Raw genomic sequence first — 8,025 nt, 5'->3', positions numbered from 1 at the left:
TAGTTCAGATAAAATGTTGCAAAAAAGACTTTGAGAAAGTGTGTTTCCTCCAGCTATCAAATTAGATGCTATCCTGGCTAATATATTTAAATACTGCCCTAATTGAAAAATAAGTCAACTTGCTTAAGGAAATATAGGAAACCTGAAGCTAGATTAGATGATGAAAGTAATTCATGTGAGAAGTGCTTAGGGCTGGATAAGCATTCAGAAAGGGATTTCAGCAGCAAATGGAAGGTCTTCTAAATGACCTGGATGGGTCAATAATGACAGAAATGCTACATCATAGGTATTTAGAAATAAGATTTATTGTGTTTGAATATGGAGAATTTGCCTTATGCTTGAGACTAAAAGTGATCTTTTTATTTGTGTCTAAAAGAGGTGAAGATGTAGAACTACTTTATGTATTTGCTTTAGAATGACCAATACTTTAAAGTGCAAGATTTTGAAATTTCTGTTGTGATTTGTTGAAATCTAAGGCCATAGTCTGGATAAAATTCCTAATCAAAATTCTTCTATACATCTAGCAAAGTCACTTGATTTAAAAATTTTGATTTGACTAGTTCTGATTAGGCAAAATTGAATACAATTTTAACTATTTTTCCTTTACTGCTTTTCAAGTTGACCTGCCATTTTTGGATAAACAGGCTTGAAGCAGGAAAAGTATGCAGGACTGTTCAAAGTGATGTTGTGGGAGTTTATAGAAAATATAATGGGAATGTGAATTAGGAGATGGGAGAGAATGGACAGGAGTGTTTTCATGTGTATTTATGTTGGTGAATTATGAGTAAATAAATAAAGGAAAAATCAAAGCTGGGGTCAAAGTTTTGAGCCCAGGTGAAGTTGTTTTTCCAATAATGGAGGCATCCGTCAGGTAAAGGACTTGAATTAAGTTGTAGGGGAAGATAATGAATTTGGTTTTGGGTATATTGAGATGACTTCTGACATTAAAAATAAGACAAAGAGAAATAATGACAGTGGCTACCTCTTATCTATTGTTTATTTTGCACCATAAACTCTGGTATGCCATTTGTAATTATCAATTGATTATTAAAATGTCACATTCCATTGTAGAGAAGAGAAAACTGAAAATCAGAAAGCTTAACTGTCTCTCCCACTTAGATGTACCCAGCCCTAATTTAAACCAAGCTTGTCTGGCTTTCCTGTGAGACAATGCCTCTTCTGTGGAATACAATGGCATAAAATAGCGTAACTATTGACCACTGACACAGATTGGATTTTTAGCTCTTTATAATGCTATGCAAACATTTTGATTCTATTTTAAAATGGCACTTGCTATATATATTTTTGGTATTGGCCCTTGGAACCTAGGCTATTAATGCCCTGCTTTTGATATTCTTTTGTCAGTAGAGCTGAGTTTGTATTCACGTTGATTTCCTGTGATAGGGATGACTAGGTGGCTACTGAAACTCATTCACCTTTTCTGTAGCAGAAGAGGTATAGTTGGAAGGTGGATGGCTACCAAGCCAGGGACTGCAGTTCCCATTTCGTGTCACAGTTGTAAATGGTCATGTACCTAGTTCTCATTAATGAAATGGGAGTGAACCCACTGCCTTTAAAAAGCATATGTGCTCATTAACTCCTTGATCTGGCCAGATATAGGGACTGACAAAGTCTTAGGGAAGGCAAAATGAAAGAAGTGGAGACCCAGACCACTGTGCAGAGAAAAGCCACCTGCCAACCAAACCTGCTTTGCGGTGAGAACGAAATGAAATTCTGTTTGGACCATTACATTTTTTAAATCTATTTTTAGAAAATTTTATCTTGATATAGCTTAAATACCTATCATCAATAGAATGTGTCTTGTTTTTTAAAAGTTATAATAGAGCATAATTCTATATGCTTTATCTTATATAGAACATGTTCAGATATTTAACAGAAAGAACACAAGTATCTAGTAGTGAAAAAGCAAAACAAAGCATGTTATATAAAATTGGAGGACATTTGTAAGAAAGGTCTTTTCCTGCAGAAGGAACCACTGCATAGCACAGCTAAAGCTCAGCTCTTGAAAGCTGCTCTCAAGTTTTTTGTATGTGTGGCATGGATTTAGAATCAGGCTGTGAACTGTGGCCTGCATACTCAAGTCAGACTTCTTTCTGCAGCAACACGCAGAAGAAATTTTGCTCATGCTTTTATCAATCATGTCACACTCCATAGCATATAATAAATGAATTTTTATTAAAGTCTTAGTGTGTGTCTAATCACTGAGCTTTAGCTGTGCTGAGTGGTTCCATCTTCAGGAAAAGACCCTTCTTACAAATGTCCTCCAATTTTATATAACATATTTTGTATTTTTTTTTCAATACTAGACACTTTTGTCCTTTCTGGATTTCTGGTAGCCTTTGGAAGTTTAATTTTTTGTAGAAAGTTATTTTATAACTACATATGTCTCTGAGAAAGCAGCATATGAACAGGCAAATCCTGAGAGGCATTGTACAAGGAGTCCTGTGCTAAGAACCCTGTCACTTAAAGGGGTCTTTAGATAATATTCAGTCACTTCTAAGTTAAGAGGGCCATGAGGGGACAAGTGACTTTTAAATTGACTCATATATTTGTTTGTTATTCTTAAATGGGGCATTTATTTATTTTATATTTATTCAATGGGAAAAATCTATTTAAAAGAGAGTTTAAAGATTCTTGCAAATGTGGCAGGGTATGGGTACAAGAACCGCGTTCAGGAAAGAATAACTGAAAAGAAGTAGTTCTCAACTGGGAGTGGTTTCCCCTCTCACTGTCCCCTGGGGACATTTGGGAAATTCTGGAGATAATTTTTGTTGTTACACCCAGGGCATTTGTGCTACTAGCATCTAATGTATGAGGTCAAAGATGCTGCTAAACATCTGGCAATGCACAGGACAATCCACCCCTCTCCCTACTATGACAAACATTTTTCAACCAAAAATATCAATAATGGTAATGTTGAGACATTCTGGTTAGAAGGACAGACAGCAGCTCTGTTATAAGGGAAGGAAAGTAGAATAGGCTAGGGAAAGAGGCACATTTATATATTTGCTATTAAGTACATTAGTAAGTGCTCAATAAATATTAGCTGTGGTTTTTATTTATCATTTGGTTAGATATTTCCCTAGTTATGTGGTTTCTTCCTAGTAAGAACTGATTAATGGATAATTATTATTATGTAAAATTTGAATATTGTAGGTATTTTTGACCCTCCAATTCATAGCTAAAAGTTACCCTTTTCATTTAACCTTTTATAAACACTATCTGTAAATAAATTAAATTTGAACCAGTTGATGGCCATAAGTTAGATTCATTTTTTTCTTAAATAATATTCACAGCTGTCTGTTTGTTTTTGGAGAATCATGAAACAGTAATAAAAACTCAGGTCCAAGAAGCCTGTCCTTAATGTCCAATTCTAAGCACTTGCTAGCTAAATGATTTCAGGTGTGCTACTTAACCACTGTGACATCCTTATCTATAACATGGTGTTGGGCCTCATTCTTTTCACCAGTGATTGCACAGCAGAGCGTCAATCAAAGGAATTGGGATACACAAAAATCTCTGCAAATTTTAGCAGATGATGATGATGATGATGATGATGGTAAGGATTTCATTTAGAATTACTAAGCACTTAATGTTCATTGATCAAAGCTCCCATCATGGCATGTGGATGTGAAAAAAAAAATGTTTTAAGGAGTTCTTGGCAAGTAAGTAAAATTTCTCCAAATGCTTATTTTCATGTGAAGCTAGACTGTGAATCTGAAAGCCATAAATTGGTTATTCACTTCTGGGTTGTACGAAACTAATTTTTCCTTGTTCAATGCTATTTATTTTATGATAAACTCACAGACTGATGTGTAGCAATGTCTAGAAACTATTGACAGTAAGTAGTTAAGTAATATACAAAATAAAATTGAGAACCTTGAAAATTTTCAACTTGGCTTCCGGCAGGGATTCGTTGGGCAGTTTGTTTGATTTCCACTTTGGATATCAAACTGCAAAACACCAAGTGTCCCCAGGTACAGGTCTGGTTTCAAATCAGAAGTCTGGAAAATATATTTATGATAAAATAAAACTAGAGTCAGATGGAGACAAATAGAAATAGTGAGGTGTGCGCAAAATCCTGTACTGAAACCCTTGGCCTCTATTGCAATTGGCTTGTCGATGTTGAATTGACCAATATGAAAATATGAAGAACAGTGTACCACATACTGGTATTACCCCTTCCTACCCCCAATTTTGGTGACAGTATCTCGTTTTCCTTTTGGAGTATTAACTTTCTTCCACTTTTTGCAGGTTTGTTGGGATTGTCAATCAAAGAACTCTGCCTTCCCTTAGCATAGTGTCCAAAATAATGTCAACCAGATACTTTCCTTCAGGAATTTGACTATTGAATAAGCTTTCCCTGATTCTTATCCTTTTCTGTATCTGGGTCACTAGTTTTATCAAAAAAAATTTATTGTGAAATATAACACATATACAAAAAATGCAATAAATTTCACAGTATGTTGTAATAAGTAGTTATGGAACAGATTTCAGAGTTTGGTATGGGTTACAGTTCCACAATTTTAGGTTTTTCCTTCTTGATGCTCCAAGACACTGGAGAGAGAAAGAAATAATAAAATGATTCAGCAGTCATGCTCATTTGTTAAATCCTATCTTCTCTGTTATAACTCCTTCTTCTCCTTTGATTCTTCTCCCAATCTTTAGGGATATTTGGCTATTCTAACATTTTCATATTGGAAAAAGGTGTTGATAATATGACATAGAAAGGTAGATCTAGTTTATGTTCTTGGAGAGCTAGCCTCTCTGAATTTCAGGCCTTTTCTGGCCTAGGAACCCTCTGCAAGTTGTAGGTTTCTGGAAAATAATCTTAGTGTGTAAAACTTTTGTAGAATCTCAGATAAAGCCCTAGGTGCTCTTTAGGGTTGACAGGAATGGTTTTGGTCAGGGTTTGGCAAACCCCAATAATTAGCAATATCTAGCTGAAGCTAGGAGTAGCCTGAGAATAGCCTCTCAACTTCATTCATTAGCATTATTTTTGAATCTGTGTGCTGCATAAATACCTTCTAGTAAATTTCTTATCACTGTTTTTATTCAGTGTTGGCCTCTGTTGGTTGCAACCAGCAGATTGGCACAGCCAGTACTAATACTAGAGGTTAGATAATTATATACAGTTAGTCTTGGGATAGGGAATGACTGTATAACTATAATTTTTGAGCAACTGGGTTAAGCCGGGGGGAGGACCCACATTTCATTCTGATATTCTAAACAAAGAATGTCTAAGTATGTTCATAAAAATTCCATTGAGTGTTTTATTTCCATTAAAAGGTGAATGCCTCATTCACTTACTTGCAAATCTTTTCCATTTTTCTAAGACTCTTTTGCTTGGGCCAAAGCATTATTCAGCCAAATAAGAGACATTTTTGTTGAATGAACACATTTATTTCTAATATGTTGAGTTTTCACTTGCTAAAAGGAAATCAAACCAACTCATTCATAGAAATAGATTGGGCTGCATGCTCTCATCTTTCATCATTGTGTTTGAGGTGGAGCTGAGCTTCTATTGCAAGAAAGAAGAACAAATTTCTAGAGGAGATAGATTGTTACTGAAGGTTTCCTATATAATAGAAATCCTTAGGGGCAAATAATAATTGTAATCTGTATCCAGAGATGGAAGCCACTTCAAAAATGATACTATTAGAATTTTTGTTTCTATTTTCTGGCCTATTTAAGAGCAACAATTGCTTAAGGGCCTGATGGACATAACCAATGTAAACATGGTGATTATTCCTGGTACGAAGCCCGTCTTTGCAGATCACCAGATTGAAGGCACAAATTACTTGCCCTAAACATAAAATGAATCATCTAAACATAAAATGAATGCTTCCCGAGATGTAATGACACATGTTCAGGCCTTGCCAAAAAAAAAAAAACAGAAAAAAGTGGGATAATACTCCACATTCTATCTGCAAATGACTTGCTATCAAAAAACATTTTATTATTCTTTAGTTAGTTTCTTGTATTAATAGCAGAGTCTGAAGATCCATGTCAGGCCACCACACACAGAACTATAAAACGGCTTATTGCTCCCAAAGAAATTTCTATGCAAATATAGTAGAGTAAGATATGAATAAAGAGTATTATACATTCAGTTTCATTTTTTATTAGTCTGCTTTACAAGAAGAATGGACTCAGATTTTGGTTCTTTCTTATTTAGAGAGTCACGTAAAATTTACCCACAAATTCAGAGGGATGGCTACTTAATATTATGTTTCCAAGATTTTTACACTATGGTTTACTTCATCCAGTAGTTCTTTATTAATAGGAAAAAGCAAAAAGAGCAGGGCATTATGGCCACAGGAGACATGCACAATTAATATAGTTGTTGTATACATGAAAGTTTTTTAAAGGCCAGATTCATGAGTGGTGAAAATTTAAAATGTGGACAATTGTATCATGTACGTCATTCTGCTAAAGGTCCAGCAGTTAGGCTGTACATCTTACTTTGCCACAACCTACCATGTGACCTCGAATAAGTCACATATAACCCAATAGCTGTTTCAGTTTTCTTATCTATAAAATATGAAGCCTGGACATTAGGTCAGAAGTTTCTTCTAGGTGGCTTTGAGTCAGATATAATACAGAGAAATGTTTTATTGTACCATCATGTAATTGTAAAATATTGAATTTGAATGCCTTTATTCAGGGCATAGTCTATAATCCTCAATAAGCTGTACTATTCTCTGATGTCTTATGTTTCTCTTGCCTGTCTGATCCCTAAAGGCCATTGTGACTCCTGTTTTGGAGATGCTCATTGAGGATACTTTTCATCCTTAAATCTTATGATTCTAACTATGTGGGGTTCACAGAGAGCCAACTAACTCTGCTAGAGCTTACTAAATACACTTGGATAGCAAAAAATAAAAGGAGGGGGAATTGCACATTTAATTTGATCATACAATCAACTATGATTTTAGATTGAATTTTTAGTATTTCCATATGTCTACAAAATCCAGGAGAATTTTATTATTTATGAGTGTATTTGTTTATATGTTACCCTAGGTATATGTATACTTACTATGTAAACCAAGAGGTTTCCAAATTATGTAAATCATGGAAAGTTATACATTCTGTAAACTTATATAAATCTATACCAGTAGTATTAGTTGGAAGTGAGATAGACAGTTTTAAATAAAAAACAAACTGAAGTAATTTTCTATCAGTCCATAGCTTATTTCATTAGCAATTTTCACTTTTATAATAAATCTCAGTTTTGTATTCCTAGTATTAAATCCAAATAAAACCAATTTTCTGCTTTCAAGTGATTTCTGAGAAGAAAAGTTTTATAAGGTAAGTTTTTAAAACAGAGGCAATACATGTCTCCATTAACAGAAATGAAAGACAAATTGAATGTTCAGGTTGAAACATCTATTTTTAATCATGTGGCAGTAGCATCCAAACCTCAAGCCTTCACTGTGAAAATGGTTTGGTGAACAAGAGTTAATGGATCAGTGCTCACTTTGGCAGAACATATACTAAAATTGTAACGATACAGAGAAGATTAGCATGGCCCCTGCACAAGGATGACACGCAAATCCGTGAAGCGTTCCATATTTAAAAAAAAAAAAAGAGTTAATGGATCATTTTTCTCTCCTTTTGGCCATTCATAACCACCATCCTAAGAGTAATAGCACATCATCATATTACTCAATGATTTTTCTATTGGAGAAACTTATTTCCATAAGGTAACATTGTCTTCTCTTTTGTACAATATTATTAATTTTAAATACTGTTATAGTCACAATTTAAAAATTAACTAGCTGGAAGAGACTTTGGAGAATATCTAGTACTGACTGCTCTATAGCACCTTGACAGTTGATTTATTATCTAGTCTATGCTTGAACTCTTCTGATGACTGTAAGCTCATTATTTAATGTGTTACTCCACTTATGGACAGTTTTAATATCTAGGCATATTTCAACTGAAATTTATTTTTCTAGTGTCCTTTTCTAATGACAACCCTTCAAATATTTGAAGCCAGCT

The 8,025-nt window shown here is 34.4% G+C and overlaps 1 non-coding gene across 1 annotated transcript; it reads left to right on the top strand.

Moving 5' to 3' along the window:
* Positions 1–7,493: 7,493 nt before the first annotated feature.
* On the top strand, positions 7,494–7,600 carry LOC143665084 (U6 spliceosomal RNA). The gene has a single exon (XR_013166757.1). It is a non-coding gene; the product is annotated as a U6 spliceosomal RNA (small nuclear RNA).
* The last annotated feature ends 425 nt before the right edge of the window (positions 7,601–8,025 follow it).

Source organism: Tamandua tetradactyla, chromosome 20 (genome assembly GCF_023851605.1).
Source record: "Tamandua tetradactyla isolate mTamTet1 chromosome 20, mTamTet1.pri, whole genome shotgun sequence".
Lineage (NCBI taxonomy): Eukaryota > Metazoa > Chordata > Mammalia > Pilosa > Myrmecophagidae > Tamandua > Tamandua tetradactyla.
Note: the sequence above shows the minus strand (reverse complement) of the source record. Positions and strands in the feature narration are given on the sequence as shown.